Source organism: Dendrobates tinctorius, unplaced genomic scaffold (assembly GCF_039654945.1).
Source record: "Dendrobates tinctorius isolate UK_male_01 unplaced genomic scaffold, ASM3965494v1 ptg000075l, whole genome shotgun sequence".
NCBI lineage: Eukaryota > Metazoa > Chordata > Amphibia > Anura > Dendrobatidae > Dendrobates > Dendrobates tinctorius.
Window position 1 is genome coordinate 43386528 of NW_027361743.1, and position 13062 is coordinate 43399589.

Here is a 13062-nt window from a genome sequence, read left to right on the forward strand (position 1 = left end):
CTGTACATAAATATATTGATGGTTTTGAGGACTAACAATTTCCTAAAGAGTCCCTATAGCAGTCACCCTAAGTGACAGCAGAGGTTAACACCCTAAATTGCAAGATATGGCGCCCCCGCTCCACATTGGTATCCCTGGAAACCCTATTATCTCCTAGACTCCACAAAAGAGTTTTCAACTTCATATAATTGAAGGAAGGATGAATGGATAAATGTACTGAGACATCATTGATAAAAAAAAATCTATTGTCATCTACCATGAGGATGATGGGTGGACATGTCACTCACTGTATATTACCACGAAGAACAACACAACAAATATCTACATAAAGATGCTGCAGAATATATTTTGGCGGAGCGGATAAAGAAAAAAAGAGGACACCCTGAGGAAGAACAACATATGGGCTCTTTTCAGTCCTATAGTTTATCATATTGCTCTCCTTTATGTGCTTGCTCGCAGCTTTGGAGGTGGAAATGTGCCCCCATGATTCTTCCGGCAGGACGGCGTGGCCGCCCCTGAATCATAGGGAATAAGAGTATTTACTTGTTCGGATTCTTCTTAGAAAATCTGGAGATGGACAACATATTTTAGTTTGTAAACTTTGAGGATATTTTATGTGAAGCAATTACAGGATGAACATTTAATTCCTGTAAAGACTGTGGCTCCGTATTCAGCAGAAAGGTTATGGCTGAAGATGCAGTGCCATATAATCACTTCTTGTGTCGGACTTTGTGCCGGTTGCCAGGGACGCCTGAGGAGCTTCTGCAAAATGTGAAGTAACACAAAAGTTTGAAAAGGATAGAGCAATCTTCTTATCTGGAGATACAAGGCAGAGCCATAGTCAAAGGTCACATTGCATTGTTCTGAGGCAGAAGGACTTAATCATGGATATCTATCAGTGTCTTAGTAGATGCAAAGTATTTTCACCAGGGAATATCAACTGCATCTTTGCAGACAGGCAAAGTTGCCAATAAATTACCCTGCAAAGTTTATTTTACAAGTGTGAATTGTAAATAACATCTGAAGAAGATGAACTTGAAGGAGAATTCAATCTTCAAGACGAGTGATCTCGATGCATGCATCGACATTTCTATCAAAAACAATGACCACAAAATATAGGCTGACACTTCAAGTAAGAAACCATTCTATTGTCTTGTAAAGATGCATCAAACAGCAAAAGTGGGAACCATCTTAAAAATATACAGGAAGAAATGGAGTTCCAATCTTCTGTCCTGAAGGTGGGATCACAGCGCCCCCAGCTCCTTATTATGCACCCATGAGAATTGCTGCCAAACTTCTAGAAGAGACTGTTATGTCCCACGTCTTGGAAATCACAGTGTTATATTGCCACTGTATTGTTTCTGTTACACTGCTATGGAACCAATTTGCCTTTTAGAAGTTTGTACTGCCTCTCTCCCTATAGCCCAGGCAGAATTTTTGCTTTCTTGGCCTTTCTTCAGAGAATATGAATGATAATACCAAAACTTTTTCTCCACTCATGGTTAGTGGTTGGGTGAAGCCATTTATTGTCAAACTACTATGTTTTCTCTTTTTAAATCATAATGACAACCCAAAACTTCCAAATGACCCTGATCAAAAGTTCACATACCCTGATGATTTTGGCCTGATAACATACACAGAAGTTGACGCAAATGAGTTTGAATAGTTACTAAATGTAACATCCTCACCTGTGACCTGTTTGCTTGTAATCAGTGTGTGTGCATATAAGCTGAGTGATTTTCTGGGATCCAGAAAGACTCTTGCATGTTTCATCCAGCCACTGACGTTTCTGGATTGTGAATCATGGGGAAAGCAAAAGAATTGTCAACAGGTCTATAGGAAAAGGTAGTTGAACTGTATGAAACAGGAAAGGGATACAAAGAGATATCAAAGGAATTGATAATGCCAGTCAGCAGAGTTCAAACTGAGATTAAAAAATGCCCACAAAGTACATCCTGACGCTGGACACAATCCTTTATTCCACATGCCACAATGGTCAGTAGTGAAAACTGAATGCACTTGCATGCAGTATCAGAGGCAATTAAAGTTCCAGTGACTGGCGTTTTGCTGGCTCGAGCACTACGGTCCCCAGGATTCTGCCCCATGGGTCAGAGGTTCCTCACCCTTGTCATAGCAGTTAATAAACTGCATAACCTCACACTTCACTGTGCTGGCAGTCCTTTTTGCATTGAGCATTTTTTTAAGAGTCGGTGATAAGTTTAGAAAGCAAGAAAAAGGGATGTCACAAGTTGTTTTCTAGAATATTGTGGATGTGTTATTTATGCAGTTTGCAATTGTGTAGCCTGTAGAGATGAATCCTGTTGATTTTTGCATCATATTTTAGTTGGTAAGTAGAATGCCAACTCATCTTTTGATGTGTGCCAAAGTAGTTCAGGCCAAGAAGAACTGTTTTGATTTAATGTTGATCCCTATCTTCAGGAGGGGGACACATGGCATTACCTACTTGGCTATGTGCGCCTCTCCTGAAGGGGTTAAATCATGGGAAAGTGTCTTTTCCACCAGTTTTACTAGGGCATGTACACTGGAGTACCCAACATGTGGTTGCATAATATACCTGAGCCTAGTCAATTGAAGGGTGGTAGCAGGAGGTTTAGTTTTCTGCCCTGCGAACTCCCCCTGATTGGTTGAGGGTGTTTGTAAATAGAGAAGGAGAAAGGGATAAAAGAGGAGAGCGCTGGAATCATAGAATCATAAAATGTTAGAGTCTGAAGGGACTTCCAGGGTCATCATGTCCAACCCCCCTGCTCAATGCAGGACTCACTAAACCATCTCAGACAGATGTCTGTCCAGCCTCTGTTTGAAGACTTCCATTGAAGGACTCACCACCTCTAGTGGCAGCCTGTTCCACTCATTGATCACCCTCACTGTCAAAAGGTTTTTTTCTAAGCCCGGGTCTGATCTCTGGTGCTTTACATATGGAACTGCTGCCACTCTCTCCCTCCCCTAATTTTGTCCTTGCCTTAGGGTTAGTCATTCAGGTATCTGAATGGACAGTAAGTTGGCGTTAACCGGCTTCAGCCTTTGGGCCAAGCTGCGTTGATTGGTTAAAGTTTTTTAATTTATGAAGTTATTGGTTAACTTTTGGTTATCTGTTTAATAATCTAATAAAGGCCGGGGCCAAACTTTCTATTCACTAAAGTCAATGTGACATTTATTCACACGCAGTGTTGCTTTGGTTTAGGCTTTATACTGGGTAAGGCCATGGCTAGTCGCTACCATCCCGCTCGTCACTGGCACATACACTTAGTGACTTTCTTGCTCTGGCAGACTCATAAATATGCTTAATATTCATAAGAAATGAATAAAACCAAGCCTTTCTTTTATCTTCTTCTGCATTTGATCTTACTAGACGCGGCACAGCACTGCCCATATCAGAGAGAAATTTCCCAGCCATGTCCATGATGAAAGCTGAAACAAGTGCTCCAATTTCAAAGACAGATATGAAAAGATTCTGATGCACCTGTCTTAGTGGATCCCTATTTGATCAGCCCCCCCAGTTAAAACCACATGTCCTATTATTTAAAGGGCAACTTACATGATCCAATGGCTCTGGTGTGAAAGAAAAATGATGAGGCCACTTTAACAGTCATTTTTTACCTAAATAACTTGTTTAGAGGCAACAGGGACACTTCTGTGGAATGTGTGATTTTTTTTTTTGGCACTTTGGAAAATATAAAATTCAATTTCATAGAGTTAGCCGAGCGTGGCGTCCAGCGGCTTATAAAATCCTTTTGCCATGGGATCTAATTGAAATGCTATCTACAAACAAGCAGGTTTTGATAAAATAAATACATTCCCCACTGCTAGCATTTCACTGTAGATGTAGACTAAAGCTAAATAAATGCCAGCCGTTCTGCACGCGGAAGAGAAATGTGAAAGCAAACTGAAAAGATAAGGCTGGAGCAGCAAAAAAGCCTATATTATACAAACAGTATATGATACAAATCATAGGTCATAGACACTAGCATGGCCGAACTACTCATCCCCGGGAGACCCCGACGCGGTAATTCCTAGATGAAGAGGGCGTCAAGTCATTAAAATATTTGAATACTTGACAAACTTTTAATGCTCTCAATAACACAAAAGTTGAGTAGCTTCACAAATAATTCTCTTAAAGGTTTTGTACCAAATTTTACTTGCTTTGTCTTATTTTCAGGTTTGCCTATTTTTGGAACTTAAAAGTAAAAAGAGAGAGCCACACGTATGGCCACTTCACCATTTATGGAGGCGCACAGAGGTTTTCAGGTTTTAGAAGACATCGCTTTCCAAATGCTTTAAATAAGTTATAAATTTATAAGTAAATTAATTTATAACTTTTAAAAAATTTATTTTAAACGGAATCTGTCAGCAGGACTTGCTATGTAATCGCTGCCGTCTATTGAACGCAGGTGAATCCGCATATGTTCCCTGAACCGTGCGGAGTCACCGCGTCCAATACATTCTATGGCTGAAACTTCTGTTAACATCTTGACATTTGAAATTGACATGCTGCGGTCTGGAGAGATGTGCCGCTTGTCCATCTCCGCGGGTGAGCCGCGGGTGTCTCTGGATGCATAGTGGGCATGGCATTTCTTGATATCGCATCAACTATGCTGTAACATCTCGACGCTACACATCCAACCGGCAGCATTTACTGATCGTCTGCACATACCCTTAATCTATTATAAAATAAGGGAGCAGATTATTGACATAGATTTTTCACTTTCACAAATATCTTAAAACCACAAATGTGAAGTATGTATTGCACAATTTTTGTGAAAAATAAAATTGCATCGAGACACCATACAAGAAAAAAAATAGTACAAGGTGTGTGAACAGGGTTTTATAAAACCTCATTACTACAGTGCTGAAAATATTTGTGACAACTTCTAAGCTATCTAATGTGAGGTGCCTTATGTGTTGGGGGATTTCTTATGAATTTGCAATGGATTCCAACCACTTCAAAAGCTATTTTTCTGGAGAGGGTCCTCCAAACAAGCTCTCCATCTTTAGGCAGAGCAGAGTCCCTAGTAATGAGCTCTTGCCCTGTCTTACCTTGCCAGCCCAAGTATTACTAGGTCAGTCATTTATTTTCCGCCATGGTCACTGGTGAACATCAATGGTTACTGAAACTGGACTTGCTGTGATTTGATAAGGGTTCATTTTGCAAGGGGGATTACGGTACCTTGTAATTAGAAAGCCCCTTTAAAAAAACACAAAGACAACAGTCATGAATTTCATTCTCTTAGGATTCGAACATGTCCCAGTTCGAAAAAGAGGTGAAGCTTACTCAAAAGTGGGTATTTCCATTTGCTTTGGGGCAGTTCTGGACTGCAGGATGCAATAAACAGGTAATTTTTCTTGCAGTTTAAATGATAAATGTTGTTAATCTACAACCTTGTCTTTGCACACACACAGAGATTAATAGCTTTGTTGGTGAGGTCTATTTGAAGGGGAGAGTAATATGGGAGTACGACTCGATATATGCAGCGTCTTCCTTCAGAAACTTGGCTTCTTCAAAGATACTTCCTTTGTATAATTTATTTGGTTGCTGCGGTACCAATTAGGCTGACAGGTTACTGTATGGAGTGTAAAAGATTCTTCAGAAGCATTCCCTGGAAATGTGAATATTTTAATAGCAACATCTGTGTCTGTAAACCACAATCATAAATTAGGAAGAAATCAATTGTAGTTATATTTTCTATAGGTGACTAGATATTACATGGCTTAAAATTATTTTAAGGAGGATTTTCATGAAAAACATGTACGGCATATCCACAAGATATATCATAAGTGTTTCATAGGAAGCTTATCTATTGTGAGATGGGCGTTCATAGGACACTTCTTAACTTATACATATATTTGACTTACTCTGCCCATAGAAGCAAATGGAAAGGTGATCATACTCGATCTCCAATTGTCAATGAAAGAATTGAAAGAGTAGATCACTGTCAATTCTCTATTGAGTTCTTTGGGGAAAATGTCGAGCCTAAATAGACAGGAAAACAGTCCCCTCATGCCCTAAATAGGAGCGTGTCCTAGTGGTATCCATCATTTATGCCATATTCTGTGGGTATTACAGAAATGTTTGTGATGGAAATACCTACTAGTCTCATGTGAAATTTAGAACCTGCGTTGGGTTGGGGCCCCTTGGATTTGTTACCCCAGTGTGTACAGCTGCTTGCCCTTCTGAAGAGTGTACAGTTTCTGATTTTCCCAAAAGATAATTAAAAATTGAATTCACATCTGTTAAAAAAATATGTAATGTAAAAGATATTGAAAGGGTACTATTTTCACACATAAACTACTGGCAGGTATGACTAATATTGGCTATTTTGGTGTGGCCTGTGGACTCAGACAGCCAAAGGGCTCTATGCAGTGGCATGCCACGTGCCCGCCCTCCGCCCGGTGTCTCACTTCCACTCCTTTCTGACAGCTCCATTTTCCAACATTGAGCCTGTGCATCTGAGAATGCAGCAGGCATGATGACTTCACTACGTTGCGTCAGCTGTTCCTCAGTACACAGCAAAGACTGGAGCTCTGGGGGAACAGGGTTAGGTGAGGAGGGTTTTTTTACGTCTTATTGCACTTTGGCAATGTTTGGGGACATCACTGTGCGTGGGATTTGTGTGGGGGCCAACATACTGTGCACAGGGACTGTGTGCGGGACATCATACTACGCACTGGCATTGTGTGGGGGGCATCATACTGTGCATGGGGACTGTGTGGGGGACATCATACTGCGCATTGGGTTTGTGTGGTGGAAATCATACTGAGCATGTGGGCTGTGTGTGGCTCCCATACAATACTAATGCAGAATACAGCAAGGAAAGATGAAGTAAAAAAGAAAGTGCTAAACAGAAGTACAGTGCAGACTGCGGTACTGTTTTTTTTATAAGTTAATCTACAAAAGGCATAAAACATGTTTGCAAGAGAGATGATCAATTCAATTTGTGCTGCCCTGGTCTGGCATATTGTCCGGTTCTCCATTGCAGCTTGTCATGACGATCACTGATGGGCCTAGAAAGAACTAGAAGGATGCCGGGTTGAGGTTGCCGGGCACAGAACTGAGCACCAGACTGGGTGTTGATCGAATTGTTCATCTTTGGCTGGTAGGAATGGGTTACCATTAACAAACTAGTTCATAATGTTATAGTGTTGGAAAAAGACGTGTCTTGAGCCTCCTTAGCCCTTGTATTTGTCCATTTTCCGTTGCAATCACAATCTTCTCTTAATTTACAGGATTTTCAGAATTTACAGATAAATGTATTTTACTGCTGATTAAGTCGACAGATGGGGAAAGATTTGAATGTGAAATCCTCCGGATTTTCTGTGCTGTGGCTGTAATCATCAATAAAATTGACATATGTTTCTTATTTGTTAAGTTTATTTTTTCTCTGAACTTAGGACCAAGACCTCTGTAGCTCCGACCTGCCATAGACTTTTAACCCCTTCATGACCCAGCCTATTTTGACCTTAATGACCTGGCCATTTTTTGCAATTCTGACCAGTGTCCCTTTATGAGGTAATAACTCTGGAACGCTTTAACGCATCCTAGCGATTCTGAGATTGTTTTTTCGTGACATATTGGGCTTCATGTTAGTGGTAAATTTAGATCGATAATTTTTGCGTTTATTTGTGAAAAAATCAGAAATTTGGCGAAAATTGTGAAAATTTCGCAAATTTTGAATTTTTATTCTGTTAAACTAGAGAGTTATGTGACACAAAATAGTTACTAAATAACATTTCCCACATGTCTACTTTACATCAGCACAATTTTGGAAGCAAAATATTTTTTTGTTAGGAAGTTATAAGGGTTAAAAGTTGACCAGCGATTTCTCATTTTTACAACAAAATTTACAAAACCATTTTTTTTAGGGACCACCTCACATTTGAAGTTACTTTGAGGGGTCTATATGGTAGAAAATACCCAAAAGTGACACCATTCTAAAAACTGCACCCCTCAAGCTACTCAAAACTACATTCAAGAAGATTATTAACCCTTTAGGTGTTTCACAGGAACTAAAGCAACATGGAAGGAAAAAAAGGACATTTTAATTTTTCCAACAAACATTTTCTTTCAGCATCAATTTTTTCATTTTTCACATGGGCAACAGGATAAAATGGATCCTAAAATTTGTTGGGCAATTTCCCCTGAGTACACCGATACCTCATATGTGGTCAAAAACCACTGTTTGGGAGCACGGCAGGGCTCAGAAGGGAAGGAGCGCCATTTGACTTTTTGAATGGAAAATATGCTGGAATATTTAGCGCTTGCCATGTCGCGTTTGGAGAGTCGCTGTGTGCCTAAACACTGGAGCTCCCCCACAAGTGACCCCATTTTGGAAACTAGACCCCCCAAGGAACTTATCTAGATGCATAGTGATCACTTTGAACCCCCAGGTGCTTCTCAAATTGATCCGTAAAAAAACAAAAAGTACTTTTTTTCACAAAAATTATATTTAGCCTCAGTTTTTTCAATTTCACATGGGCAACAGGATAAAATGGATCCTAAAATTTGTTGGGCAATTTCTCCTGAGTACACCAATACCTCATATGTGGTCATAAACCACTGTTTGGGTGCACGGCAGGGCCCAGAAGGGAAAGAGCGCCATTTGACTTTTTGAATGGAAAATTAGCTCCAATCGTTATCGGACACCATGTCGCGTTTGGAGAGCCCCTGTGTACCTAAACATTGGAGCTCCCCCACAAGTGACACAATTTTGGAACCTAGACCCCTTAAGGAACTTATCTAGATGTGTAGTGAGCACTTTGAACCCCCAAGTGCTTCACAAAAGTTTATAACATAGAGCAGTGAAAATAAAAAATCATTTTTTTTCCTCAAAAATGATTTTTTAGCACGCTATTTTTTATTTTCACAAGGGTAACAGGAGAAATTGAACCAAAAAAGTTGTTGTCCAGATTGTCCTGAGTACGCTGGTACCCCATATGTGGGGGGGGGCACTGTTTGGGTGCACGGCAGGGCGCAGAAGGGAATGAGCGCCATTTGACTTTTTGAAATGAAAATTAGCTCCAATCGTTAGCGGACACCATGTCGTGTTTGGAGAGCCCCTGTGTGCCTAAACTTTGGAGCTCCCCCACAAATGACCCCATTTTGGAAACTAGACCCCCTAAGGAACTTATCTAGATGCATAGTGAGCACTTTGAACCCCCAGGTGATTCACAGAAGTTTATAATGCAGAGCAGTGAAAATAAAAAATCTTTTTTTTTCCTAAAAAAATTTTTTTTAGTTGGCAATTTTTTATTTTCACAAGGGTACTAGGATAAATTGGACCCCAAAAGTTGTTGTCCAGTTTGTCCTGAGTACGCTGGTACCCCATATGTGGGGGGAACCACTGTTTGGGCACACGTTGGGGCTCAGCAGGGAAGTAGTGACATTTTGAAATGCTGACTTTGATGGAATGGTCTGCGGGCGTCATGTTACATTTGCTGAGCCCCTGTGTGCCTAAACAGTAGAAACCCCCCACAAGTGACCCCATTTTGGAAACTAGACCCCCCAAGGAACTTATCTAGATGTGTGGTGAGCACCTTGAACCCCCAAGTGCTTCACAGAAGTTTATAATGCAGAGCCGTGAAAATTAAAAATAATTTTTTATCCCTCAAAAAAAAATGAATTTTAGCACGCAATTTTTTTTTCACAAGGGTAACAGGAGAAATTGGACCCCAAAAGTTGTTGTCCAGTTTGTCCTGAGTACGCTGATACCCCATATGTGGGGGATGACCACTGTATGGGCACACGTCAGGGCTCGGAAGGGAAGTAGTGACGTTTTGGTATGCAGACTTTGATGGAATGGTCTGCGGGATCATGTTACATTTGCAGAGCCCTTGATGTACCTAAACTGTGGAAACCCCCCACAAGTGACCCCATTTTGGAAACTAGACCCCCCAAGGAACTTATCTAGATGTGTGGTGAGCACCTTGAACCCCGAAGAGCTTCACAGAAGATTGTAACGCAGAGCCATGAAAATAAAAAATCTTTTTTTTCCTCAAAAAATGAATTTTTAGCTCGCAATTTTTTATTTTCACAAGGGTAACAGGAGAAATTGGACCCCAAAAGTTGTTGTCCAGTTTGCCCTGAGTATGCTGATACCCCATATGTGGGGAGGGACCATTGTTTGGGCACACGTCGGGGCTCGGAAGGGAAGTAATGACGTTTTGAAATACCGACTTGATCGAATGGTCTGCGGGCATCATGTTACGTTTGCAGAGCCTCTGATGTGCCTAAACAGTGGAAACCCCCCACAAGTGACCCCATTTTGGAAACTAGACCACCAAGGAACTTATCTAGATGTGTGGTGAGCAGCACTTTGAACCCCCAAGTGCTTCACAGAAGTTTATAATGCAGAACCGTGAAAATAAAAAATCTTTTTTTTACTCAAAAAATGATTTTTTAGCCCGCAATTTTTTATTTTCACAAGGGTAACAGGAGAAATTGGACCCCAAAAGTTGTTGTCCAGTTTGTCCTGAGTACGCTGGTACCCCATATGTGGGGGGGAACCATTGTTTGGGCACACGTCAAGGCTCGGAATGGAAGTAGTGACGTTTTGAAATGCAGACTTTGATGGAATAGTCTGCGGTCGTCATTATGTTTGCAGAGCCCCTGATGTGCCTAAACAGTGGAAACCCCCCACAAGTGACCCCATTTTGGAAACTAGACCTTCCAAGGAACGTATGTAAGATGTGTTGTGAGCACTTTGAACCCCCAAGTGCTTCACAGAAGTTTATAATGCAGAGACGTGAAAATGAAAAAATCATTTTTTTCCACAAAAATAATTTTTTAGCCCCCAATTTTTTATTTTCCCAAGGGTAACACGAGAAATTAGTCCCCAAAAGTTGTTGTGCAATTTTTCCTGAGTACGCTGATACCTCATATGTTGGGGTAAACCACTGTTTGGGCACACGTCAGGGCTTGGAAGGGAGGGAGCACCGTTTGACTTTTTGAACGCAAAATTGGCTGGAATCAATGGTTGCACCATGTCGCGTTTGGCGACCCCCTGATGTGCCTAAACAGTGGAAACCCCTCAATTCTAACTCCAACCCTAACCCCAACACACCCCTAACCACAGCCCTAACCCTAACACATCCCTAACCACAAGCCTAACCCTAACACATCCCTAACCACAAGCCTAACCCTAATTCCAACGCTAACCCTAATTCCAACCCTAACCCTAACCCTCTTTCCAATCCTAACCCTAACCCTCTTTCCAACCCTAACCCTCTTTCCAACCCTAACCCTAACCCTCTTTCCAACCCTAACCCTCTTTCCAACCCTAACCCTCTTTTCAACCCTAACCCTAACCCTCTTTTCAACCCTAACCCTAACCCTCTTTTCAACCCTAACCCTAACCCTCTTTTCAACCCTAACCCTAACCCTAATGGAAAACTAAAAATATTTTCTTTATTTTATTAGTTGTGCCTACCTATGGGGGTGATAATAGGGGGGTTTATTTACTTTTTCTTTCATTTTGATCACTGTGAGAGTGATCAAAATGAAAGAATGGAATCTGCAGCCGGCAGATTCGGGCGGGCGCACTGCGCATGCGCCCGCCATTTTCTAAGATGGTGGCGCCCATGAACCGGACCCGCCGGACACCGGGAGCGACAGGGGGACTTAGAAGGTGCCGGGGGAGGTGAGATGGGGTGAGGGGGTTATCGGAAGCTGGCGGGGAGCAGAGGGAATGGGAGGGGGGCAGATCATGACAGCGGCGGCAGATCTGTCATTCAGTTGCGGGGGGGGCGATCGCCGGTGGGGGGGTGGAATCGGTGTCTCCAGCCATGTCCGATGCTACAGCAGCATCGGCCATGGCTGGATTGTAATATTTCATCAATTTTCATTGATGAAATATTACTATCGCTCTGATTGGCTGTTTCACTTTTAACAGCCAATCAGAGCGATCGTAGCCACGTGGGGGCGAAGCCACGCCCCCTGTGGCGAAGAACAAAGCCCCCTGTATCTGCGGGTCGGGTGACCTTTCAGTGACCTAGGTCACCCGACCCGCAGGGGGGCTTTAAAGTCATGACACCACATAGGCGTCATGGGTCGTTCTGGCACGACTTTTCATGACGCCTACGTGGCGTCAAAGGTCGTGAAGGGGTTTTAATGCTGTGCATAACTGGTTGCAATTAAACAAGATGAGTCCACAAGTACTTGCCTAGGTTTTTCGGGGTCTTTGCCTATTACAGCAAACATAGAAATCCTTGCACATTTTCAATGCATTTTCTGATGCTTCTTATAAACATTTATAAAAATGGATTAAAAGTTTCAGGGTTTAGGCTGAGCCAGGACGGAGAGAGAAAACAGCTGTGGCCATATCTCGCAGCGGTACTTTACATTCTCAGCCATCAGTGACCCAGATCTACTTTCCAAACACTTTAACTCGAAAACACTGTAAAAATAAACGTCAGATATAAGAATGCTGCGTCTCGCAGAGGAGTTAAATTTCAAGCATCGGTCATGTGCCAGATGGACCGTCACTGCATTGATTTTATTCCAGAGAGATTAAACCTTGTCTGTGATCCGGCACCGGATATTGTTTTGGAAAATGGAGTGAAACAGAATTCGGTAAGGTCAAAGGAAGTCACATGGAATTAAATGGATAAAGTAAACTTTGCTTTTAATTTAAAAAAAATGCAATATAGCCAAATCAATAGTTAGTGAATTAGTTCCATCACTCATACACGTCATATGCGTAGTGGGTTTAGCAAAATGCGGCCTCAATTAGCCTGTAATGTGATGACATCAGCGTGTAAATTTTAATCCACTGATGTGTGGCACCAATGAGGGTTCAGTCGCCACCGAGGTACTGCACCTCACTCAGAGGTGTGGTACCCCACTCTCAGGTAAGGAAGGGGCACCTGACAGGACTCTAACACCTGCACCCAACACACACCCTATAGCAGCAGGGCACCTTGGATGTACCCTACGGGAGGAGGATCTCAACCCTGCCTGGGTAGTAAAGGGTGTTGGGAGGTGAGTGGAGCTAGTAGGAAGAGAGCGGGAAAGGACAGTTCAGTTCAGTGAGAATGTGAGGAGAAAGTGAA

At 42.0% G+C, this 13062-nt stretch overlaps 1 protein-coding gene across 4 annotated transcripts in view; it reads right to left on the reverse strand.

Moving 5' to 3' along the window:
- Window positions 1–13062, reverse strand: part of DCLK1 (doublecortin like kinase 1) — a 575482-nt gene that overhangs the window by 339286 nt on the left and 223134 nt on the right. The gene's annotated exons all lie outside the window — the stretch shown is intronic.